At 43.4% G+C, this 27474-nt stretch overlaps 1 protein-coding gene and 1 long non-coding RNA gene across 8 annotated transcripts in view; both read left to right on the forward strand.

Annotated features, from left to right (window-relative positions):
- The window catches only part of LOC140631260 (uncharacterized), a 30706-nt gene extending 5978 nt beyond the window's left edge, over positions 1-24728 (forward strand). The window contains exon 2 of the long non-coding RNA XR_012028900.1: positions 24479-24728. This is a non-coding gene — a long non-coding RNA (uncharacterized lncRNA). The remainder of the gene's footprint in view (positions 1-24478) is intronic.
- NTM (neurotrimin) overlaps positions 1-27474 on the forward strand; it is a 941158-nt gene that overhangs the window by 674886 nt on the left and 238798 nt on the right. The gene's annotated exons all lie outside the window — the stretch shown is intronic.

A 27474-nucleotide genomic window follows, 5' to 3' on the forward strand; every position in this document is an offset into this window, starting at 1 on the left:
CATTACTTATTTGGAAGCCAGAATTCCAAATTTCCCGAAACAGAATCTTCAGACCTTGAAACTAGGGAGTCTGACAGAACTCGGTCATCACTAAAATTCTTGGGAAAATACCAGTTACAGAGCCACACCTCTATTCTTGACCCTAGTGATCTGGGCTGGACAATATGCAGGTCTGGCTGCAGGCTCATGTCTTTGGCAGACTTCCTTCTCTTGGATCACCCTGTTTCCTCGCAGACTACTCTGTCACCAAGAGAAGAGAACAATCTTTCCCAGGGGACTACTCAGGTACTCAGGATGGTCTTGAGGACTCCCATTCATCCTTGACCAGAATGCAAGCTCCCCTTGAGGTCAGAGTGGGGTGCACTGATTGTATGATGTCTCAGGTGTATTATCCTAATGTTCTCACTTCCTATACTGACCTAGCATTTGATTCTTAATTAGTTTGTATTAGGTATTTTTGTGGCTGTGTGAACCTCGGTGTGTGTGCACCTAGGTTTATGTGTACACACCTACTCCTTAGCTACATTTCAGCTTTCAGGAGGAGGAGGAGGCCATTCCTTCTCTATCTGTCTTTTGGATGAGCTCAGAGTTCTAGAAGTGTACACAAGGGTCTCAAAACACACTACTGCTTGACCAATACTGAGGCTTGTTCTCTTCTGCTGAATCTGAAGGCACATTTGTGGAATAGCAACACCTCCCCCCCACTCACGGGCATGCTTCTGTCCCTGTGCCCCTCCCTCCAACTCCCAAGCAGAGCTCAAGATCCTCCCTCAAAGACCAGATTATCTTTTGTGCTCTGTAAAGATCTCTGGATTCACACCCAACTTTAGCTTCCATGTGGGGAATGAGTGTGCCATTCTTCGGTGCTGAGGATAGTGGGGCCAGTAGTGCCTCCTGAGGGCAAGTAGCAGGGCCATTGAAGCCCTTGTATCTTTGTCCATGTTTACCTCCTGAAGCAGGAAGAGAAAAAGGACAAAGTCTTTCCACCATCAGAGTGGAGGATGGTGCATCTTCTTGTCATGACTTCAGAGTTCCTCAGAAGCCGTGTGTGAGAAAGCAGTGTGAACGTGCTTGGCATTTGTGGATGGTTGTGTCCAGATGGCAGTGACAGTGGCTCAGGGACCCAGGAGCTGAGAAACTCCAGAAGAAGTCATTTTGGTCTCAGTATTAGCATCCAGCATCCTCAAATCAGATGAACAGACCAAACCACACAAGAGCAGCAACAAGCAACAACAACAAATAAAACTGACAAAAACTCTGGTCTCCACAACTGAAGAGATGTTTCTATTTGAGCAGCTGCTAAAACAGAACAGCCAGAGGTTCTTCCCTTCAGCCCCCATTTGTACACAGTGCTGGGTGGGGAGGCGACTGAAGAGTCAGCCCAGACCCTGTACGACACTCAGTCGAATCCGCTCAAGAGAGGACTTCTATCTTGTGGCTCAGGATTTTTGTTCATATTTTGTTGTTAATTTGGAGGCCCCCAAAAAAGGGAATCCAGTTTTTCAGATGTGACTACATAATAGGAAATGTGATTGAAGAAAAACGTCATGGAAAGGTGATATTATAGCCTCTTGACTTTAAGGCTATGCACCTCAAATGCCTACTGACGGGAAAGCAAAAGAACAACGTAGACCCATCTGACCAAAAAGGAGAAAAATCAGAACATTAACTATGTCAGAAAAAAAAAAATCCCAAGTGACCCCTGGAAGAAGATGTCACCAGATGGCTCAGGAATGGAGACCATCTGCGATCCCGTGGGCATGGGGCACTTCTGCAGAGAAAGGGGAGTAGACATCTTCCCCTTCATTCCCTCAGTGTCATTGGGGCTGGTTATCCATGAGGAGGCTCCCTAGAGCCTTTTATCCACAACAGGCTAATCTCAAATCAGGGCTGGGTGGAGGCAGGGCTGGAGAGTTGAGAGACGAGGAGACAGGATGCAGCACTTTCAGTGAGCAAAGCATCAAGTCCCTGCAAAAAAACATTGTTTTTGAAGTCAATAAAGTCTCTTTCGCAGCTGCAGCCAGTGGGAGGTGTGTGCCCTTGACTGTGACCTCGCTGGTGATCAGCGCCGCTAGAGATGTTTATTGCTCCCATCACACTTGCCTGGGACCAGGTTTTACTTACGTCGTGGTGGCATGACAGGTGGGGCTGTGACTTGTCTGGGGAAGCCAGTGTGGCGCTGTTTTCAGACAGAGGTGTGGTATGAGGAAGCTGGCAGGAGGAAAAGACAAACCGAGGAGCGACCTGCAGTTCTGTTCAGCTCAGTCGGGAGGAGAGCCATTAACACTCTTGTCTCTTTGACACACCTGCTTGATGGGGGAGCTGCCAGTTTTGGAGGTCGGCCCTTGGCGGAGAACTGCCATCCCACTTCTGAGCCTCCTTCTGTGGGGCTCTTCCCGTAGTGTTCATGAGATCGCCAGGTTGCTTTTAAAGATGCAGTGTCTCCCTCCCAGCTTCCCTACTGACCTTTTCTGGATTTCTAAGTTGGGCTATCCCAAAGGCAATGGGAAATTTGCTCAGTGGCATTTACCTAACCGAGGCACTGATGGTGTGACATAGTTGGGTGACTTTAGGGTTTAGAGAGAAAATGTTGGTAGGTGAATGAGGAGGGCAGGAAGGCAGGAGGGGGAGACACAGGCTCCTCTTTTCTGTGATGTTCGGCGAGCTTGCAGGCAAATTGGTTGGCTAATAATACCCCGCCAGGGGCAAAGAGCTGGAGACCCACTGCCCAAGTCAGGGCTATTGGAGAGAACTGCAGAACCTGGGTCTGAAGCGAAACTGAAAGAGCTGCCTGTTTTCACAGCCCCTGCTTTCCCGGAGCAGCAGAACCTTCCACAGTTGATCCTACAGCCATTGTGAATCAAACCCACCTTTTCAAGATTTTTCGTGCTCTGGAAATTCCAGAGGTAGATTCCTAGGACACAGAGAAGGAGGGAGGCGTGCTGGGCACTTCTATCCCTTGAGGAGATGCATTTGTACTCATTCATCTTCTACGCCAGGTGCTGTGCTCACTGTTGGAACAAGGGAGAAGCTGCCCCTGCCTTCATGGTGTCATCATCAAGTGAGGAGACAGATATAAACACAATTCCACAAGTCATTGCTTACCTATGAGATCTGGACTTCAAGGAGAAGCATGTGCCCTAGAAGGACATACGTGGGGAAGAGCCTAGACTGGGGAGTCTAGAAGCTCCACGAGAGGCACCATCCCAACTGACTTTAGGCATGAAGAGCAGGTGGTTAAGTAAAGGGGAGGATACGGAACTACCCCTGAGCAAAGGTCCTGCAGCCAGAAGCCACGGAGCACACAGGCACCTGGAAGGCCCATGGGGCGAGGTGACTGTGACAGAGGGGAGCCCCCATGGCTGTTGAGCGACTGTTCTTTTTTGGCTCCATTTGTCTGCTTTTATTGTTTTTCTTTTCCTGTTTATGTGTTTTGCTTCCCCACAGACACTCTAAGCAATTTACCTTGTCCTGTGCCTCTTATGCTTAACTTCTCCTACTGGTAGCAGGAACTCCATACACAAGACCTGATGAATTGAGAGTCATGCCACTTGCCCAAGGATGAGAAGGATGTCTTGGTGACGTGTGGTTGGCTCACGCTGAGCAGGAGTGGTGTCTTGTTTCCTGGTTGAGCGTTTGCCCTCTGGAGTCAGATATGTGTCAGTTCGAATCCTTGCCCTGTGACTTTGGCCAAGTGACATAATCTGAGTTTCTGTCATATTGGTAGGAAAATACAGATAATACTTCTTTATTCAGCTGTAAACAATAATAATGAGAATAATAATAGTGATAGTGACACTTCCACACCAGGCACAGTTCTGAGTGTTTCACAGGCGTTAACCCATTCAGTCCTTAGAACGGCTCTGTAAGACAGGTGCTATGATTATTCCCATTTTACAGCCAAGGCACCTGAGAGGTTATTACACAGTTAATACAGGTTCGAGCCCGGGTTTGGAATATGTGGGCTCTGGATCCTGAATCTGCACCCTCACTACTACCGTGGCTTCTTATAGTTTCAGTCTGCGTAGAGTCCGGAGTTGCGGGTAACACTGAGCTGCTGGTGACCACCTGGGAAGGAAGTGGGGTGGCCACAATGAGCTGATCTTCCCTTCTCTGTGTATCATCCTTTTGTCTAGGGTCAGTATTTGCCTGTGGTATGGAGTCTTGTGTCCCCGGGGTGAGGATGGCGGAACCCAGGGGTTCTCTGGCAGCCCGGACAGGACAAGCAGTCAGTGCTGGAGGATGAGCTGTCGTGCTGCCAGCGGGACTGGCCAGGGAGCCAGGTGCTCCTGTCTTGCTCCTGGGAAGAGTTCCTGCTAAGGCCTGGCCGCTGCTCACCGCTCACCCTGCATCCACAGCTGTGATCGGAGCGCGAGGAGCAAAGCCGTGCTTGCGCCTTCTCAAGTGCTGAGTCCATTTCAGAAATGATTGTCAGGAACTCACGGATGCCGCTTGCTTATTGCACTGTGATCCCTGAAGATTGGATTCAGTGCCGCAGACGTCGGCCGAGTAATGTGCCTGACCTTGCTTGTGGGGTCGCCGACAGATTGCACCAGTTGGCCCTGTGCTCGTCTCCCCGTCTCCCCGGAGGTGGGAGGCAAGAGGATTGATTAAATTTGGTGGCAGAGCTTCACCTTTCAGATGAGGAAAACAACAACAACAAAGTGGGCCTTTTATATAGAAGTTAATGTCATTATTAAAAGGAAATAAAAAATATTGGCGTGTAAAGAAAATATCCCACTGGTTTAGAACAGTGTTTTCTAAATCCTCAACAGACATTTATCCAGAGGAGGAATATTCACTAAGCCAAATTTGCTCTTAATCCTTAATCCACAAAGCTGTGATCCCACAATTTTACCAAGTAAGAACAGGTATGAATACTAATTGGAACCCACCCTCTCTCCCACCCACCCCGACCTTGTTGGGCACCAGTATTCTAAGTTTGGGAGTCTGGAAGTGTCTTCCCCCTTAAAGATAGTGTTTGAGTCTACACCCCACCACTCTCTTTGGCATTCACAGTGTAAATGGCACTTTATCAGGTGAGAATGTGAATCTTGTCAACAGCCCCAGTCCTGCCAGCTTATCAGGGAAAGAGAGGGGGGAGCGAGATTCAGAGAGATGTACCTGGTCCTGTTCATTCCAGAGGAGTGATAGATAATAACATTTCCAGGCAAGAAATGGCAGGGAATCTGACGGACAGGAATTAAGGCACCAAATGGAAAAGTCAATCGCTTATTCACTCCATGCATCATAGTTGAAGGAAATGTTATTTGATTTGGATGCTTCCTCCTTCCCCTCCCTCTTCCTTCTATGAGGCAGGTGAAAATAGCAGAATTAATTCTCTGTCTTCATAATCATATTTTCTGGGCTCAATGAGTCCACGTGTGTGTAAATTCTCATTTAAACATGTAGTAATGTTTTGCAAATGTATATTTCTCAACCATATTGGGTATTTTAAAGCTCTTCCTAAGTGAAAGGAGGGATCTCTGTAATTCCTTTCTTATGATGTCTCTTGTCACCTCTAAGATAGACTTAAATTCAGGGCTCACATAATAAAAATAATAACAGTACTGCCTTTGTAGTTCTACGCAGCTTATTTGTGCAGTATTTGATAGTTTTGCATTGCACTGGATGGAAACCACTAATTGCAATGATGTATCAATCACAACAAAAATAATGATCAACTAAATCCTGGGCATGCATAATTTAAGTTAATGTTTTTGCATTCGCCTATGAGTGTGTAGCTGTCACGGTCCTCACTTACCAACAGAAAAGCTCAGGCTGGAAATTAAGTAACATGTCCAAGGTCATTCACCCAATAAGTGGTGGAGATGAGATTTGATCCAAGACATAGTTTGACTCCAGAGCCAAAGATTCACTCTCTAGGTCATGGAAATGACTCAAAGGACTCAAATAAATGAAGGACAGATCCATGCACTGGATTCAGGTCTTGTCAACTCCTGTTGCTATGCTCCTTGCCCTTCCAAGGCCAAGGATGAAGCAAATCTAATCACCAAACAAATTAGTGTAGCATAGGGACCTGTGTCCATACAACAGAAAACCATTGTGGAATTCTGGACCAAGCCTGTAGGTGCTTACTTGGAGCATGGTGGGGAGAGGGGGTTTGTGAAGGGGGCTGGCCTTCTAAGGATAAAATGATGTGAAACAATGAAGACATACTCTCTCTTCCCTTACCACTCAACCTTCCAAAACAATTCCTGCAAAATTAAGCAAACACTTGCTTCAAAACTTCATGTAGAGGATTCATCGGCACCAAAGTTGTCCAGGTGTTTCCTGTAACAGAAGGCAGTTAATACTGTGTTCTTTCTTTTCCTTGGACTTATTATCCTAATTGGTGGATTCCTTTCCAATAGAAGCTGCCAATTCCCCTACCAGAGTAGTTTCATGGAATCTTGGGGTCTATTTACAATAGCAAATGAGGTGGTTGCCCAATAAAAATAAACCAAAAATAAAATCTTGTGCCTCAGCGTCCCGTTGGACACAGGATTTGGGATTTGGTACATAGCCATGTGCTCTCTATAGATTAGCGATTTGCTGTCTTGACTTTTTTTTTTTTTAAGCAAAGTTGTAGATTTAGCTACAAAGCCATTTGTCTACACCATCTAGGGATAAACACAGGTGATTCCAGTTTGGAGCCATATTTGCTGAAAATAGCCAAATGATTTCAAATTTACTTCAATGCAAAATCCTTTCTCTGAAGAGCTCAAAGCAACTTTGTGTTTATTATGTTGTTTCTACTCAAAATATTCTTTTAGTATGGGAGGGTAATATTGACAACTTTCACATTGAGGAGAGGGGATGGGTGGAGGCACGATTGGTTTGCAGTAAGTTAGAGGAATGTCAGCATCCCTTTGACTGTGCTGGTGGCCAGCAAATGGACTAAGTACAAAATATCTGATCTAGATTTAAGAGTGACTCAGAGAAGAAGGAGGAAGGGGCAGGAGTGGGGAAACCAAATCACATACTTGAAATTTAGGAGCATTATCCAATCTGCCTTGAATGGGAAAAAAAAAAATACATCTCTATTGGTAACCTCCTAAGAGCTAACCCAGGTATTTGTGTTGTTTGAAACTTAGCCAGATGGTCCTGTTAGATGACGGAATTGAGACACAGGAAATGGAGATTGATCAGATGCCCTTCGTGTAGGGCCTGGAGCTCAGGCTTATATCCTGGGTCGGGAAGAGTTTGGTGAACAAAGGCAGGAGGTCCTGATGAGGTAGGTGTTCCCAGGGCTTGTTGCAGGGATGCACTAGAGGGTGGGGACATGGGTAAGAACCAATGTGAAGAGACCTCAGAGGCTGAGGCATGGAGGCACAAGGGTCTTCTTTTAAGATGCTCTGCCCACAGGGGAGATCCTACTTCAGAGCACCTTACTGCTGTGAACATTTAGATATTCAGCTTTCTACTGGCAGTGCAGATGTAACAGTGGTTGTCAAGAGCTGAAATTCACCCCAAAAGAATTCGTTCAATGTGTTACCTTCTGTCTTGACTGATTCCGTTTCTCTGCAGCCTTCTAAAAAGTCTTGCCTGTGTATTGCATATTCAGTGCTGGACATCATCAATGACAAGTGGGAGTGCACCTATTACACAGTACAGGCCGCTAGTCACTATGTCCCTGACCTTAACTGAATTACCTCATTCTGCCTTCCCGGTGTATTATTCTCATCCCTATTTGGAATGTGAGGAAGTCAAGGCTCTGAGAGGTTCAGGAACTAATCCAATGTCACATAGCAAGAAGTGACTGCAGAGCTTGGATACTTGGATACTTGGCCACTACACCAGGCCTTTTATCATTGATTTATTTAGAAAGGAATTTGAAATCCCCATTGGTTCTAGGTCTCAGGACATGTCTGCAGTGAAGTATTTTTTTTAAAGATTTTATTTATTTATTCATGAGAGACAAACAGAGAGAGAGGCAGAGACATAGGCAGAGGGAGAAGCAGGCTCCCTGAGGGGGGCCCAATGTGGGACTTGATCCCAGGACCCCGGGGTCACACTCTGGGCCAAAGTCAGATGCTCAGCCACTGAGCCACCCAGGCATCCCTGCAGTGAAGTATTTTTGATCAGTAACCAGAAGGGCATTGTGGCTGACTCCCTGGGTTCAGACCCTGGATCTGTCATTCACCAGCTGTGTGACCTTGATTGCATCATTTAACCTCTCTGTGCTTCACAAGACTGGTTTGAAGAATAAAGGAGTGGGTATTTGTAAATCACTTAAGACAGTGGTGCTTGATATCACAAGGGTTCAAGAAAAGCCAGCAGGGCCAGTGAGTGGGATCAGAGAGGGTGTGAGTCCCCTGCTCAGCCTGAGAATGGAGACAGCCAAATTAAAAAGGATGACACTGGCATGGAGGTGGGATTCAGTATGGTTGTAATTTTGACTGTCAGTTTTCATCCTCAGATCTTCTCACTTGAACACTTTTTATTGGCACTAAATTTGCTTTAGGATAATGAAAGCAGATGTTCCATTTATGCCCTCACCCCACTCACCTGCGTGTCTCATTGCAAAGACACTTTCTCTCCCTCAGGACTAAGTCTGAGCACAGTGGTGCCCATGTGTCTGAGGCGAAGGCTGGCACTTGGAGAGCATGTTTCTGGAAAGCCATAGCCTTGGAGGGGTTAACGCATTATCTGGACATATTCGAATAGTGTGAGCCCATTAGATAAAGAAACATACCAACTCACAAATGAATAGAAACATGTTTATTAGAGTGGAAGAAAAACAGCTTTTTGGCAGCAGTAGCACCATGGCATCAGGAGCAGCTGTAGCCTGGGACAGCAGGCAGGGAGGGGAAGAAAGTAAACAGGGGCTTGCAAAGCGCTTAATGTCAGGAGTGGGCATTTCCAAGCAGAGGAGGTTCATGCATGCGCTCATGCGTGTGTGTGTGTGTGTGTGTGTATGAGAGAGGGAGAGAGAGAGAGAGGTATGAAGAGATGCAGAGGGGCAGGCCGAGCCGCCGTGGAGCAGCACACAGGTAACCAGGCACTAGCAGGTAGACATGAGGCCCAGGTGGAGCTGGGGCTGAATCCCGGGAGTTGGATGGCCTTGGTCCCTTTAGTAGACCTCTCGGAAACTGCTTCTCTTTATCTGGACAATCCCAATCCTAAACTGTCCTTGGTGAGTCTTAAGTCAAAGGGTCACTGGAGATGATGTATTTTAAGCATCTAACACAGAAACTGGCACACAGACGCTGCTCAATAGATGCTAGCCCTCATTGCAGTTCTGGGGTAGAACATTCCAGAAGGCCATGGGAGGTGGCCTTCCATAGAATCTCGGGCACAATTCAGCTGTGCTTTTGAGAAGGGAGGATGAGGTGCAAGGCAGAGAGAAAATTGAAGACCACATTTGATTTATGATTTCATTTATGCAGTGGGTGAAGACATGTGGAAGGATAAACTCCTCCTCTTCTAAAATTAAGGATTAGAAATGTTCATTTTTATTCAGTAAATGTGGCTAACCTAAAAACCCTTATTCCAAGCTTTGATTATTTAGATGGGAGTGAGAAGAGAGAGAGGGAAATAAGGAGGGAGGGGGAGGAGAGAGAAAGAGAGAGGGAGACAGGGAGAGAGGAGAGAGAAAAGGAGGGAAAGAAAGGGATGGAGAGAGAGAGAGAGAGAGAGGGAGAGAGAGGGAGAGAGAAAGAGAGAATGTAAATGGCTGAGAATGATCCTGGATTATAGGCCTGGGTTCCAAGTCCCTCCACACCCTCCCATCCCTAAGGGAGCAACACAGCTTTTATAGCTTGACAAATTTTCCATATAGGATTTCATTGGCAGAGAGGGTTCTACTATCTGGAAAAGCAGTTTCACAGCCACTAGTGTACATCATGTGATAGCTTTTTTTCTGCACTAAAGGTGAGCTCGTGAGGGCAGAGATCACTGGTTCACGTAGTAGGTGATCTAGTCTGCAGGGTGACGTAATGCACCCAGGAGTAAATGAATGGAAAGATGAGAAGAGGTGAGGAGAAAAGGGGAGGGAAGGGGAGAGGAGGGGGAAATCAGACTTTCTTGAGCATGGGAAATACTCTGTCCTCAAATGTTGACATCATTTTTCAGTCTAGTCTTGCTTTTCTCAAACTCGCAGCATATACTCTATAAACCACAGTGCTCTGTTATCTTTATTTGGTGTGTCCCTTATCTCATCGTTAGCCAAGGTCTGATTCCTCTGAGGATGATCCTCAATCTTGGCATCTTCCACTCTTGCACAATCCATGGTCCGCAGTGACTATACGGAAACCATGCAAACCCGACATGCTCCTGCGTGGCCCCCCGGTTGAGTGAGCCATTGCCTGGCAGTGCTGCTGGCCAGGCAGCAGCTTGGTTTCTGGAGCCTGCCTGCTTGGTCAGTATAGTAGAGTTTGTACAACTCTATGTTGTACAATTTTATGGCATTCTCCCCTGGCAGAAAAATGAAAATGCTGATACCAGTGATAAGAAGCATAGGTTTCATAAACTTAACACAGTGGAGGCCAAGATGGAAATCATTAGGCGTGCACAAAAGAGCAAATGTTTAGTCTCAGTTGGGTGCTTATCACACTTGAGCTGTCTGACTGTGTGTTCATCTGTGAAGGAAATGAAAAAGGGAACAGAAAAATAAAACGAGGCACAAGGCAGTAAATATTGTCAAAGATTAGGTGAAAAATACATGGTGCATTTTGGAATTGAATTGTCTTTTTTAGGATTCTAGGAATGCGCATGTAAGCCTGGCTGCTTTTTATTCTTGCACATGTTTTTGAGCTTGGTCCTGTGGTAGTGCAAGAATTGCTTAGCTGGTTTCCCTGCCCACCCGCTCCCTGATCCAGCTCATGGCTTGTTTTTACCAATATCATGATTCATCTTTTATCCTCTCACTCCTTTCCCATAAAGTTCCACGAGGTTCCCTACTTCGTCAGATAGATGAATCTATTACGTTTTTCATAGTTGGAGTTACATCTTCAAAATTGCCCAATTTTTAGCAAAACATCTCTTAAGAAAATACTTGTCATTTCCCCTGCCTCCCCAAACATGGAGTGTCCGTTGTATGTTGTCCTTTCTCCAAATTGTGCATCACTCTCCCTCTTCCTCTCCTTCCTACTCCTAGATCCTGCCAGAACTGCAGGTTTCCCCTTCCTTTTGGTCTTCTTCTGGACCAACTCCATCAGGGAACTCCTGACACTTATTTTGTGTGGGTAATCATGCCCGTGTGGTAAATTCTAAATAAACAGTTTGGTTTTTTTATTATTTTTTAAAAATAGTGTAATTGAAATTTTTTACACTAAGCCTAGAATCCCTATGTCCTTTCTCAGTGGTTTTATTTTACTTTTCCTTTTTACTAAGAATATCCAGGAGCCACAGACTACTCTGTCACTGTATGGATGGGGATTTTTTTATATTTTTTTCTCTCCTCTTCCTCTGCTTCATCTCATGATCACTTTGGTAAATCACCTAATACCGCAGCCCTGGGTGTGTTTCTCATTTCCAAGATTTGTAAGTAGATATTTTTTTCATGACCCTCTGTGCTTAGCTCATAATTCCTGTTCTTGTTTGTAAGTGTGGTGATTTTCTGTATCTTTTTGTAGATATGAAACTAACTTAGTCCTGTTCTCATTCCTCTTTTAGCCTTGATTCCTCTTACATTTTTTCTGTCTTTTGAGCCTCTTATTTCTTCATTTGAATTCCATGATATTGGTCTTTGTGAATCATGTGGTGATTCCTGATTGAACACATGTCTGTAAGTGATTTCCCATCAAACTACCTGGTGCATGTGTTTGTGCGTTTGGATGGAGGAGGTGGGCAGGAGGTGCTGCTTGTGGGATGTGTGTTGCGTTCAGTAATAATGGGGAAGGAGTGGAAGGTGCTGTGGGGCTGCACACTTGGTCTTGGCTGTGGGTGATCTCTTATCCTCCCCAAATCACCAGCGTTGTGAGTTCTACCCTGCATATTGGACCCAATCCTCCATACTCACTGCTCCAGCCTTAAGTCAGACACTTCATGTCTCACTGCTTAGCATAGAGACTTAATATGTGTGGCTGTTCCCACTACAGTGGAGTAACCAATGCCATGTGGCTTCTACCTTCATCCACCTCTTGGCACGGGCACTTTTCATGACACTTTCCATTCCCCGGTTTGTGAACTTCTCTCTGTGATAGTTGCTTTCTCTGCCTTTTATCATTCAAGGATTGTTCAAGTTCTTATTTTTAGTATGTTTCTTTTCTCTCATTTTCCTTGGGTTTGTCTGGGACAGAGGGATTTGGGCAGGAGGGGGAGACTCTAGGAAGCCACGTTAAACTAGAACACGTCTTCTCTGTGTCTGAGATGCGTTGACTCTCAGAACATTCCCAAACCAGGGCTTCATGGCATAGGACCTGAATGACATTGTTTGAACCCTGTCACCTATTATAGATATGTGATCTGTGAATCTCAGATGGAGGTAGATGGAGGAAATCAAGCCAGTAAAACCCATAGTCCATGTGGCAAATATGGTGAAAATTTGAGATAGAAGAGTGAGGGGGAAATTATATGAAGAATACAGACTCTTTTGGGGGACTCCTTTCACAAAAAATTTTAAAGTTATCATTCCTAGGCTAATGCATGTATGTATGTATATATGTACATATATGGAATATCCCCAGTCTGGTATTTCTGCCTCTTTACTTTCTTGCCTTGACCATATGTCCTCTTTCTCCTAGCCTATATGCTTCAGAACCAGGCTCTTGACTTCCAGCTTCCCCTTCAGTTGCCTACTTGACCCATTTCCAGTTCTTGCTTCTTTGGAGAAATGTGCTGGTCTGACCTGCTGAGAGCATGGGTTATGTGGTTCATCATCTGACAGCACAGAGCCTCCTGACTCTCTTCCTCATGGCCAGCCCGGCTTCATGGATGCCCTGAGACTCAGCATTTGACCCCTCTTGAGTGTCTGGCCCTGAGAGAGGAAGAATGAACCACTGGAGAAACGTTTGCTGCCTCTAAGCAGCATAGCCTCAGGTGGCCTAGCTACAGAATCGTGTGCCCTCCCGCCAATTAATATGTGGACCTCTGATGTGACCGTATTTGGAGATAGGACTTTTAGGAGGTAATCAAAATTAAATGAGGTTATAAGGATATGGTCCTAATCAATTAGGACTAGCGACCTCATAAGGAGAGAAGCAGAGAGAGCTCTCACTATCTTCACATGCACTGAGGAAGGGCCATCCATAGACATAGTGGGAAGGCAGCTCTCTGCAGGCCAGTAGCAAGCTCTCACCAGAACCTGACCATGCTAGTGCCCTGATTGATTTCTAGCCTCCAGAAGTGTGAGAAAATGGATTTCTATTATTTTGGCTGCCCAGTCTACATTACTTTGTTATGCAGCTTGAGCTGTCTAGGACAAGGTGCATCCCTCAAGTCATAGAAGAGAGATACAGGGAAAGGCCGTAGGGAACATGTGATGATCACTTCACACATTTCTTTGAAAATGAAGAAACCAAAGCTAGACATACCAGATGACTTGCCCAGCAAGTCGAGGGCACTTGCCAGAACAGAATTCTGATCTCGTAAATGTCAGTCCCGTGCATTGGTCAGCCAGGCCTCACTTCCTCAGCCAAGCCATTGTGCACAAAAACCAAGTACCCAGAGGTGCCCCATAGCCGATGCTGGCTGATTGGTTCCCATGGGAACCCATTGCTGAGACCTCTGAATCTTTTCATGATCTTTGCCTTTGCCTTAGAGTGTTTTTTTTTTTTTTTTTCCTTTAGGATGTTCATGTCAAGGATTCCCATCTCTTGTATTTCTTTCTCTCTCTCTGCTGATCCCAAGCTCCATTCCACAGCCAAATCCATGATTGCACACTGTTTCACAAGCTCTCTTCCTGTAGTGAGTTCTCCAGGGCATGTTTTGCAGTGCCAAGAGCTGGATGCATATTTTTTTCCAGGCCTGAGTCTCTCCTAGACACCAGTAGCCAACCAAGATCCCCAGACCAGCACCTCACAGCCTCTGCAGGAGTTCTGTAAGAGACCCAGAGCTCTAGCAACATGGATCCTGCAGGGAGGCCTCCCTCCTCATTAGGCAGAGGCTGCCAGTTTGGTGGTAGAGTTGCCTCCACAGGCCAGCACTCCATCATGCTGCTTCTCATAAAGACCACATAGACTTGGTTTCAGACTTCTTCCTGAAGACACAGCACATCCAGCAACTTGGGCTGTCTGTTCTGGTGTCTTATTACAAGTCCCCTCCTTATTAGGGGATGGGCAGAAGAGGACATAGTGTACCTGGTGCATTCAGGGATGATAACCTAAGAAAGTACAAAGAAGGGAGACCTTGTCGTCAGAATTTTCATTTTCTTAAGTGAGTCTAGCCTAGAATGAGGACTTCCTACTTCTAAGGAAGTAAGATGTGTGTGTGGGGGGTGTCCACATTTAATAGGGCATAGGCAATAGAAGAAAGGAAAATATTTGAACTGCTACCGTCCGCTGATGTAAGGTGGATGGAGATAGCTTTTTGCTACTGATGAGCTGGTATAGCAGATGCAGAATGAGGAGTGATGCAGAAAACATTTCACCCTGTCACATGTTATTGGTGGAAACTGTTCATAGAAACCGAAGGCGGACGTTGACTTCCAGACACAGAAGTAATATACCATATTGGATCTCCTTGAGAATGTACAATTTCTTGTGCAACTGCAGGATGTTAGTATTTTCCTACCAGGAGGGTCTAGACCTAAAGTTGCAGAATAATTTAGAAATCAGTGTATTGCCTGCTTCACATGGTGTGATTAATCTTTTTTGATTTCACATGCCTACAAATGGTGTTAGTGGTCATAACTGCAAACTATTGCTATTTTTATTGGTCTGGAATGTGAATGTTTGTGTTAGAGCATCTGCAAAAGCAAACACGTTTGCTATGTTGAAAAAATAATGAAGATCTAAGTGATTTTAAGATGGCATTTTCTGAATGAACACTAAAATGCTGCTAGATTTTTATTTGTTTTACTGTTAATGCTGCATTGAAGATAGAGTTGGGTTGCAGCATGATTTTTTGCCTGTTTCTTCTTTTCCTTTGTCTTTAGAAACATATCCATTCTAGTTGCAGTTTTCACTCAGAAATTAAAGATTGTCATGCATTAAGATAAGTTCATAATCTAAGAAACAAATAAATGTAAAAGGAAAGCATCTCCTAGCAGTATCAGCTATTCTGTGTCATACATAAGTAATATCTTGCTTAGCCTTGGCATATTTTCTGCATACATTTTAATAGAATGGCCACTATATCACAGTCATCTGAATGTCCTTATCAACATCTTAGGTGTTACACTCACTGATGTTTAGCATGCTTCATGTGGTGATTATAAGGTCCCTCAAACACCGACTAATAAATTATTTTTGATTCTTTGCTGGGAGGGGTTGTGTTTCACTAATATTCATACTAGCCTGCACCCAATAGAGTATATGGCTAATGAATGTGTTGAATTAAATTGAATTAGATTGAATCGAATTGAATTGAACAGAAATAAATTGAATTGTATTGAATTATAAACCAGAGAGTGCAAATACATGGCAATCTAATAGCATCTGATGATAACAGAATATGGAATTCATATGCCCAACTTAGGAGACATTTGATAACTCATAAGTGAGAAAATTACCCTCCCCCTATGTTATTGGGTATTCTTGCCAAGTGGAGATGAATGTCACACAAGACCCGAGGCAATTACACAGTTCAAGCATCTTCTGTATTTGTGCACTAGTAGAGACCATGCCAAGAGGGTTACAAACTTGCTTTATTATTCTATATGTCACGAAGCAGGAGCTCCATTTTTTAAATAATTTAAAACAATTTTTCCTTTTGTTCAGCAGCAGCTAGCTCTTGTGCAAGCACTTAGAATAAAGTGATGTGTGTGTGTGTGTGTGTGTGTGCATGTGTGTGTGTGTGTATCAGATAGGGGGTATCATTTGCTAGTTTTAATTGGTAGATTCAACATCTTCCACTAACGGTGCAGAAGCCACTGGCTGAGACGTTACCATGGTAAATCAAACCACGGTGTTTGATTAGTAGACTTTTGAAGCAGGTACAATCATTTTAATCAACTCCAGGAAAGTTGAGGCCATCTGGTTTTGCCTCACCTGGAAGTAATTTGCCACCCCAGGTGCAAAAAAATTACCCTGAGGTCAGTAACAGTAAAGCTGCCTCAAGATGTTCCAGCAGCGCGTGAAAGAGGAACAGTGTCACATAGTAATTTTTATCTGTTTGTTTTTATATTTTCGAGCTTCGGGAAGTGAGGGGCTAATCATGCACACCAGAGCCAAGAATAGACTTGGCAGGTGCTCACCCAGCTAGTTCCAAGCAGCAAAGTGAAAATCCCTCAAACTCACTCTAGAGCAACTATTTTAATGGTCCAGTTCTGAATGTCTGACACATTTTGATCTTATTAGAGACACTTTCCCTAAGAACAAAGTTTCTCAAAAGTGGGGCTGAAAAGAGTAGAGTGGTGTGTTTTGGAGGGGTAAGGAGTGAAATGGAATGTACTTTGAAGTGAGGGAAATCTTTCTAATCTTAAGTCTTTCTAATCTAATCAAAATCGTTCTTTGCCCTCCAAGAACATATTTTGAACACGTCCATTTTACCTAGTAACAGTATTTTAGGTATTCCTGTGATCACATAGGATGTAACCAGCCTCAAATATAGGTAGTGAGAAGACTTCAAAATCATTAGCTCTTCGGAGTAGTTAGAAGGATTTATTTGGCTCATGTGACATTGATTTGTTTTGGCTGCACTTGAAATGTGTGGTCTTTGCGAGTCAATAGAAATGAAGTCCTTTATTGAATAGGAAAAACTCCATGGAGTGAATTAGACAGAGAAATAGAAAGCAGAGCCTCCCAGTGTCTTGTGCATCTCTATCTGTGGGAGCAGATGTCAGGCAGGATGGGCTGAGCTCTGGAAAGGAAAGCACAGGGAGGGGCCTGACCTACAGCGGGCAGGTAGGAGTTGCAAAACCACCTTACAGGGATGCCGTGGAAAAGCTTGGGTTGGAAGTTGGCCAGAATGAAATGTATGGTCTGTCTTGGGAAGCCTGGGAGAAGCGGGGATAGGACTCCACCATAAATGATGGAAAGACAGCGATTCTTCTAGAAGTGTCATAATCCCAGATGGTTGGGAGTGGAAGGCCCTAAAAAATCATTTAGTGAGAGGCCAGGTTTTATTAATAAGGGGATAAAGAGCCAGATAGTGGCTGAGGGCAAGGCTGATATGGGGTGGTTGCAGTGGAGGTGAACCCTCTTCAGGGAGCTCCTGATCCAGCAGAGACTGATAAACTTGTAGAATCGAGTCCCCCCCGCCCATGCCCTAATTACTAATTATTCAGTTCAGAGCTGGACTTCCGTCCTTTGACATGATTTTCATATTGCAACAATGGAGGATGGTTGGGGAATTGCTCATTGTCCAGATTCCCTTGGATCATTGGCTCAGAGCCACAGAGGCCAGAGCAGGCGAGGGATTAAAGTGTCCTGTTCTGCTCCCAACCCTGGGCATCGTCTGGAGAGGAAGCATGATTGGAAACCCTCTTAGGTGAGTAGGTCTCCCATTTCACATCTTTTGAAGAAACAGGAGAAACATAGTCCTTGTGATAGATACAGCAGCCCCTCTCACCATCTTCCCCGCTCTGAACGTCTGGTCTTCTTTCCAGAGTCAGACACAGGTGGAACTCACCGAAGGTGGCTGAAGAAGCGAGTTGAGGGAGCAGCATGTTCTGTCCCAGGGCCCCACAGAGCAGCTCAACTAGGTCAAGTGCAATGTGAAGGAGATGGGGGGGAGGTAAAGTGGGGGCAGGGATATGACGGGGAAGGTGAGAAGCACAAGGAAGGGCGATATGAGAGAAAGAAAGGGGGAAGAGAAGAAGACAGGCTTATTTCTCAGAGCTTATGACCCTTCTGTGAGTTACACACTCTTTTTAAGAATCTGTAAAGGCTGCTGCTAGAAAGATATTTTTCTCCGGGAAGCAAATCCCATCTATAGGATCTATATTCATACCCTATTGATCCGTATCTATCTATATTTCTGTCATTTATATCCAAACTTGTGCCTATTTTGTACCTATATGCACATATGTGTGTCCCTGTGTGTAGGTGTGCGTGTATGTGTGTGTAGGTGTAGGTGTGTGTTTGTACACACACACACTAAATTGCAGTTCAGGTTAGCCATGAGTTACCCAAATAGAAAAAGGACATAGACATCAAATACAGTCTCTCATTTTCTACGAGGTACAAGTGTGAATAAGGAGAGGGAACTGAGCAAAGACAAATTCAAGGTGACTGCCCGGAATGAAGAGTTAATGGAGAGCCCTCCCACAATGTAGCGACTTCTTTAAGGGAAAGGATTTGAAGACACAGGTTTTGGATGATTTAAAATGAGCTTCACTAAAGCCCTGGATAACACAGTGTGGGAAATAAACCTGAAAATAGCCAAAGGAGTCAGCAGAGAAGGAGAACAGATCTTTACTCTTTTGATCCACATGGTTCCCGCCCATTGCGTCCTTCTTCAGACTAACTTCACTTTCCGCAGGGAAGGCAGCGTCAGTGACCACCACCTGGGTCATGGGTCAGCACCCCATACCTTACTATTTCACATGGATGAACGTTTCAAGCATTTCATTTGCATTTCATTTCATTTCATTTCATTTCATTTCATTTCATTTGCTTTCTGGAACATGATTCATGGCACGTGTGTTTCTGAGTTTCTGCTTAGTTGTGAAATGCAGTACAATATTATGGATTCGTTGTCATACCTGCAGGGATGTGTGCACGTGCTAAAATTCCAAGATCCTCTGCTGTCAAAGGAAGAGGTTAGGGAGTTGCACGCACCGACTGGCCTAGCTGCACGAGGGCATACGGTGTAGGGCTCTTGGAAAAACCCATGCAGCTGGCCATCAGGGTCTTAGGAACCGTGAAAGGCAGGCTCTGTAAACATTGCATGTATTCCCAGCCGTTGAACATTGACACAGTTCATAACCAGCTCCCTCAGAAGAGATGCCGCACTCCGATGTCTTTTCTGGGGTAACCTTGCATAATTAGGCTGCCCCCAATGCTTCACCAGCGCAGACACGCGACACCTTCCTGCCGCTGAGTGATCCCATGTGCCTGGCCACTTTTTCTGCCTCTGGAGTAGGAAAAACACAGTATTTGAAAATGTGCTTCCTGTACGATCTCCACGGTTCCTCTGGGCCTCATTATCTCCTTCCCAGAATCTCTTGCAGCAGGTTCCAGAGCGGCTTCTTTCTCACCGATGTTTGATTCTTCATATCTTTCTGCCACCACAGAAAGACAGCTTATCTAGAACACAGAGTAGGTTGTAGTATTTTCTATTTTAAAATATTTCTGTGGATTCCACCTCACGTCATGAAACCAGCACCTTTGCTAAGTCATTCAGGAACTTCACAAATCTGAGGTGACCCTAACTTTTCCAGCCTCGCAAGGGAAGAGTAAATGCTCAGGAGCCCAGGTTACACGGAACTCACAAAGGTTCCGTGATTGTACCCATGGGTATCTGATGCCAACACCCCTAAATTCACCATCCTACTGTACTGCCTTTCCTCACCTCTGCCTGTGTATTCTTTTTATTTTTTTTAATTTTTTTTCTTCCTGTGTATTCATGGGAAGGCTCTGTCTCTCTTGGCCAAGGTAAAGTAGGGGTGGGAGGTAGGCTACACCAGTTGTTCTCAAGATTTTTATAATTCTCCTTGTCTCCCAGGAAGCACCATTTGAAAATCAGTGGAACATCTCTAAGAGGATACCAGCTGTGACACCCTAAGTTTTTAAATTTCATTTTTTAAAAATCTCAGAAAGGGAGACAGAACATGAAGATTCCTAACTCTGGGAAGCGAACTAGGGGTGGTGGAAGGGGAGGAGGGCAGGGGGTGGGGGTGAATGGGTGATGGGCACTGAGGGGGACACTTGATGGGATGAGCACCGGATGCTATTCTGTATGTTGGCGAATAGAACACCAATAAAAATAAATTTATTATTTAAAAAATTATTTATTTAAATGGTTTTACTCGAGCATAACTGATACACAGTGTTACATTAGTTTCAGGCATACACCATGGTGACTCACCATGTCTGTAAGTTATGCTGCGCTCTCACAAGCATTGCTACCGCCTGTCACCATACAATACTATTAGAGTAACATTAACTATATTCCCTATGCTATGCCTTTCATCCTCATGATCCTCATGATTTCAACCCCGTAACTGGATGCCTGGACCTCCCACTCCCCTTCACCCATTGTACCCATCCACCACCCACGATCTCTCTGGCCACCATAAGTTTGTATTTATAAGTCTGATTCTGCTTTTTGTTGATTCTTTTTTTTTTATCTTTTAGATTCCACACATGAGTGAAATCACATTGTACTTGTCTTTCTCAGCCTGCCTTATTTCCCATAATAAGTATAATATCCTCTGGTTCCACCTGTGTTGTCACAAATGCAAGATCTCATCCTTTTTTATGGCTGAGTAATACTCCATTGTATTTACCTATACTACATCTTCCTCATCCATTTATCTATTAATGGACACTTAGGTTGCTTCTATATCTCCACTATAGTAAATAATGCTGCAATAAACATAGGGGTGTGTATCTCTTTTTGAGTTAATGTTTTCATCATCTTTGGGCAAATGTCCAGTAGTAGAATTATTGGATCATATGGTAGTTCTATTTTTAATTTTTTGAGGCAGTTCCGTACTGTTTTTCATAGTGGTTGTACCGATATACTTTTCCCCCCAACAGTGCTTGAGAGTTTCTTTTACTCATTAGTGTTTGTTATTTCTTGTCTTTGATTCTAGTCATTTTGACAGGTGTGAGGTGATATCTCATTGTGATTTTGATTGGCATTTTCCTAATGGTTAGTGATACTGAGCATCATTTCATATGTCTGCTGGCCATCTGGAAGTCTTCTTTGGAGAAATGCCTATTCAGGTCCTCTGCTAATTTTTAAATCAGATTTTTTTTATACTGAGTTGTATAACTTCTTTATATGTTTTGGTTATTAACTCCTTGTTGGAAACATCATGTGCAAATATCTTGTCCCATTCAATAGGTTGCCTTTTGGTTTTCTTGGTGATTTCCTTCACTGTGCAAAAACCTTTTATTTGGTGTGATCCCAATAATTTATTTTTGCTTTTGTTTTTCTTGCCTTAGGAAACAGATCTAAAAAAATGTTGCTACAGTCTCAGCCCTCAGAATCAACCTTCCTTTTTCTTGAAGGATTGTACATGTTTGTTAGCCTATATCCTAACTGTAGAATTTTGGGATCCCAGAAACTTTCTTTCATTTTGTCAGATTGTTCCACTGTCAGATCATTTCTAAGCTGGCAATATTTCCACTTTATAATGTTCCCAAAACTTTGTGGGTCTCCTATGTATATCATGGATACTCTTTCTATTAGGCAAAAACATCTTCCACAGAACTTTCTTGGAGAATCCCATCTCTAATCCTGGCTTCTGCAGATATTGCTGAGTCATATACTTGATATTTTGGTGCTTGCCAAACATTGTCCAGCTTGGTCTTCTCAGAGCACATTTTCTGGACAGTTGAATCTCCTAAATTTAGCATCTTTTGCAATTTAAATATGCTAAGCTTTTTAAAAAGATTTTATTTATTTATTCATGAGAGACAGAGGCGGGGGGGGGCAGAGATACAGGCAGAGGGAGAAGCAGGCTCCATGCAGGGAACCCGATGTGGGACTTGATCCCGGGTCTCCAGGATAGCACCCTGGGCTGAAGGTGGCACTAAACCACTGAGCCACTCAGGCTGCCCATGCTAAGAATTTTTAAAATCATCATGTAATTTTTGTTTAACACTTCTTCCCTTAAGTCTATCTTTCTCCTATTGTATTACTATGGACAGAAATTAAAAACTAAGTCACATCTCATACATCTTGTTTGGGAATCTCTTCAACTAAGTATCCAAGTTTGTAACTTTCAAATTCTGCTTTCCACTAAATGCAGAACAAAATTTAACCATGTTTTCTGTTGCTATCTAGTGAGGATCGTCTTTTCTTCAGTTTCCAATACATGTTACTCATTTCCTTCTGAGATTTCACCAAAAGCTCCTGTACTGCCTGTATTTCTACTAATAATCTGTTTAAGTAAATAAAGTTTTTTCAATCATGAACCTAAGAATTCTTCCAGACTCTACGCATTACCCAATCCCCAAGACAGCTCCACATTTTTAGGTAGCTGTTCCAATAGCACCCAGCCTTCTGATACCAAAATCTGTGTTAGTCCAGGTTTAAACAGAAATGGAACCACTAATGGACATATACTAAGGGGTGTATTTCAGAGATTGACTTATATGATTATATGTGCTGCCTGAAGGATCCATAAACAGAACATCGGGAAGAGCAGGTTGGAAGTTCTTGGCATAAGCTGAAGCTGCTGTGCATAGTGGGATTCTCTTTCTTCCCCCAAAGTCTCAGCTCTGCTCTTCAGCTCTTCCAACTGATTGGGTGAGGCCTGTTTAGATATCTAGGATGATCTACTTAAAGTCAAATGATTTCTGAACATTAATCACATTGATAACAACAACATGTATTTGCATGAATAACTGGACAATAATCCTAGCTAAATTGACCCATAAAACTGACCATCACAGGGATGCCAGAGTGCTTACTTATAATAGGTGCTTGATGCATGTCTATAGACTAAAATTAAATACTATTGTAGTACACTGCTGTCCTCAAACCAGTGAGGAAATCATTTGATTGAAGTACAAGACAATTAAAGAGACATTAAAATCCATTAGACATGGTTATAATGGGACTGTGGGGAAAGAGTATGCTAAATGTTTGTAATGGGACTTTGGGGGAAAGAGCAGACTAGAAGTGAAACTTCTAATAAAGTGAGGCTTATTCACTGGGCCTGTTAGAACAGATGAGCTTCGGGGGGTCCATGAGATTCCCGGATTTATATGCTTTGAGTATGTGTCTCTGTGTGTGTATTTATGTGTGTTTGAGAGAGAGAGAGAGAGAGAGAGAGAGAGAGAGAAGAGCGATTAAGAGGGAGCACATACATTTTTTTCTGAAATTAAAGTCTAATGTGTTCATCAGATTCACAAGAAAGTTCACAGAGATTCACAAATGCTACCTTATTTATATGGTAGCCAGCTCATCTATCAGTAGAAATAGGCTTGCATTAGGAGTCTGGAATATGGATCTAATAAAATCTTCTGTGTTCGTAAACTCACACTCACCTGGATAATCAAGAATCAACTCTTGGAGAACTCAGAGGTAGTGCTGATAATGGCTCTTATGGGAATGGATCAGGGCAGAATCAGATGCCTATTATCCCAAAGCCTAGCAGGACATGTGTTTGTAGGGGAAAAAATATACTGCCCTTCAGTGTTCTCATAACTGGATTAAGAATTAAGTTGACATGAGACAGATTGACAGGAGAAAATCAAATTTAATTTTGAACCTACTGGGAATCCACACAGACATGAAATTCCAAAGATAGGCAAAATGAGGTATATATGTCATCCTGAACTAAAGAAAGGGGTAAGGGTCTGAGACTTCAAAGGGAAGGAATACAACTTATAGGAAGATGAAAAAGTAAATGTTTGGCAAACACATGTTTCTGGCCCCCCAAGAAACTGTGGCACCTAGAGGACTCTGATCACAGGCTGCGCTAGTACCTTCCTGTCTACCATGCCTCGTTCATAGCATAATGTAGTTGTCTATGGTGATAGCTCCCTTCCTGGAGCAGGTCCTCTACCTAAATTCTTGTAGGTATTTTAGGGGTGGGGTAAGAGGTTTTTTTTCATGAGTCTTTGGGACTTCATTGTTTTCATCTAGAAATAATATGCATGCCACAGTGGTCCATTTTAGGGTAGATTGCCCTTGGCCTCTCCATGTGGTTCCTTCTAATAACGGTTGCCTGCTGGCCCCACATCAATGATTACGTACAGCAAGAGAGTGGTACAGAGTAACTCCGTGAATGAGCCGATCCCAGCCTCTCCCCTGACTCAGAAAAGGGTTAATGCACACAGATGGCTGCAAACCCCCCAAGCAGTCAGCATACTGTAAAACAATATTAACATCACTGCCTTTTGACTACCATCTATGTAAACCCCAGGATATGACAAGCCTCTTTAGAATCTTCTTTGATTGTGTTACTCAGTCTCCCGTAGGGAAGTAGGGAGGGGTAGGGGGTAGATACCAGAGGAAACATATAATTAGGAGTCTCTTAGAACAATAAGGGTTCTCAAACATATATGCATGAAGTTGATTTGTTGCTTTTGGTATTTCTATTGGTGAGTAATTAACCAAGATTTTTGAAAGTATGTGCTAGCTTGGGCAATCCGATTGTTGCAAACCATGGGGGAAAGAATAGTTCCCTTTAGCTATGTTTTTAGAGAAACACGAAATGGAGATGTGAATGCAGAGATGCCATTATGGTAATGTCAGAACTTCCTTTCAAACTCAAATAAATCTTTCTTGTTATCATCCTTATTTTCAGTTTTGCAGAAGACAGGAAGCCTATTTCCATGAGAGAATGCTGTGTACCCAGATCTCCTTGCCACCTCCCCAGGAGAGACCCAGGGTGGTCTCTATGGATCTCTGGTTCCTTCTTTTACATTATCATTTGCTCGTCTCTGCAGTGAGTGTGTGTGGATTGTGGGGAGGGGATGCTTTGATTTTTCTGCTGAGAGGAATAGAAGCTTTCTCCTGGGAACTCTTCTGAGAGAAGAATAAATTTCTCACAAACACTTTCTAAAAGTTACTCTATGGCCAGATCTGAACAGATCAGAAGATGGTGTCATTTCTGAAAAATGAGGCTGGTTTAAGAGTCTGGCCCAAGGGCACACTGCCTCCAGCCACCAAACCTCTCAGCTGAGCGATGTGCTGGCTACACTTGTTCTGTCATTGGCGTGAGGAAAGAGAGTTTAGCAGTTCTCTAGGCCAAGGTTTTCTGAATTCAGTGCCCTTCTGAGTTAATAATAGAGAGCTAAAATGGAACTTTTTTGTATTGATGAAGAGAATCTAAAGAAAGTAAAATACTTTTATTTACTTTGGAGACCTTGGGCATGTACTTTGTCTTCCCTGGATCTCAGTTTACCCAACCAGAAAAAAGGGAACAGCGTTACTTACTTCTCCATAGGACTGCTATGTGACTGAAGGAAGCAGTGTTCTGTAACAATTTTCTGATATTAATGGCATCAATAGTACATTGAATAAGCCATAGCAAGTTTGCAAAGCATCTGGTTACCTGGCCCCTCCGATAACAAAGAGCTCTGGAAATTGCAGCCCATGAATATTGTAAAAGGGAGAAATGGCTTCACCCGCTTTCCAGAAAAGGTACATCAGGAATATAGGGCCACTTAAATAGGAAGGGAAGAGATTTGATATGCCCTGACCTGGAGCAGCCCTTAAAAACTGTGGGTCAAAACCCTACGATGAAACTCACCCAGCTAACCATTAAGGCCGATTCGGTTTGGAAATAAAGCACCATTAATTCATCTGTCCAGTGGTCCAGGCTCCTGTGTGGCCCAAGACTGCATTTGGAGGCTAAAGTGCTGGGGCTAAGGAGTCATTCCTCCTGTAAAAGCCTTTTTTTTTTTTTTTTTTTTTTTTTTTACTGTCCATAGTCTCAGGATTCCATCCATTCTTTGTTTGTTCAGACAGCTCATCTCTGACCACAAGCCTGTTCTGAGTTTGATAGCCCATCATTTGATATACATACCTGGTCTCCCATCAAGTCAGGACTGCAGAGAACACTGCAGGTCTGCCAAGAGGTTTCTTTAAGGACTTCTGGGGGGGAGGAGGCTGACATGATCTCAATGTGTGCTATCAGGCTACTGTCCCAGTGGCCATTCTAATTGGCTGTAGATGAGTCTTGAAATGTCACAGAAAGATTTATCTCTCAGCACAGATTCTCTCTCAACTAATTTTGCAATAGGCCACGGGATAATGGGTTGTTTGGAAAACAATGCATAGTCTCAGTGGCTTTTGTTTTAGAATGAACTTGGTAGGCCTTCTGCAGCCAATGGACATGAGGGAATGAAACCACGACTGGCTTAGAGACCACATGGCACTGGTGGCCACAGACCTTGTTTGTGAGACAATTGGCTGTGTGTTTTTTTTTTTTTTTTCAGGGTGCCAGCACTGCCCATGAGGGGACTCATCAGACAGGTGGAGTGGAGAAACCTGTCTCAGAAGTTAGGGCTTGTAAAGAAATATGGGGCTTGTCATCTTGGACCTGTTCTGTTAGTAGCAAGGATTAATTTCAGAGAAGCTATTTTATGAAATGTAGATTTCCACCACTCACTTTTGATTTCCCAGGAAAATATATTTTGTTGACTTAGAAGGGTCCATCAACTATGAGGTGCTGTCGAATTAAGAACAGTTTTTGAAAAAAAAAAAAAAGAAAAGAACAGTTTGTGAAGGTCAGGAAAGTAGGAAGATGGGTACCATGTTGCATGCACATACAGATTATAAGATACATTTCTAGATCCATAAGCATTAAAATGTGAACATATATTTTGTAAAATTGAGGTCAAATATTACTTTTAGTGAAGGTACAGCAGAACTTCAAAACTCATTGGTGTAGAATTGCCCTCCAATGGAATTCCCAACTTCCTATGGCATTTCTTAGGCTAGTGAAGGATTTTTCTCTTTTATTAGTTGCTTTTTACATGTGTACATCCAAGCAAGAAGAGAATTTCTGATGGTCTGGGTTTCTTTTTAAAAAAAGATTTATATTTAAAATATGCAGGTATATGTAAAAATATATATATTTTTTATTGGAGTTCAGTTTGCCAACATATAGCATGACACCCAGTGCTCATCCGTCAAGTGCCCCCCTCAGTGCCCATCACCCAATCACCCCAACCCCCCACCCACTTCCCCTTCCACCACCCCTTGTTTGTTTCCCAGAGTTAGGAGTCTCTGTAACCCTCACTGGTATTTCCCACTCATTTTCTCTCCTTTCCTCTTTATTCCCTTTCACTATTTTTATATTCCCCAAATGAATGAGACCATATAATGTTTGTCCTTCTCCCATGATCTGGCTTTCAAACAAAGCCCTGTCATCCCCAAACAGCTCTGGATTTTCCAAGTTATTCTTAGCCAGGAGAGTATAGATAATTGCAATCCACACCAAAATCTAAAAATAAAGTTTTATTCATTATTTCTAAAGATTTTTTTTTAAGTGCACAGTCTTTTTCCAGAAATGTTTATGAGTGCTTAAAGGATGACTCTTTTCAACCCCTTCCCTCACACTAGAAGTCTGAAGAAAAAGTGAAACACCCAAAGGTGGGAATCAAGAGAGAAAAGAAAACACAGCAAAGGTCTCTATCTGTCTTTAAAATGATTGGGAATTGGCTGAAAATCTAATTCTTCTTATGCAATAGGTAACCTTTATCTTTGTGGCATTTACCTGAACTAAGGTAAATGTTGATAGCATTGGTAAGTGTGTAATCAATGACATGCTCTCATCACTTCTTTTTTTAAACA

Source organism: Canis lupus, chromosome 3, assembly GCF_048164855.1.
Source record: "Canis lupus baileyi chromosome 3, mCanLup2.hap1, whole genome shotgun sequence".
NCBI lineage: Eukaryota > Metazoa > Chordata > Mammalia > Carnivora > Canidae > Canis > Canis lupus.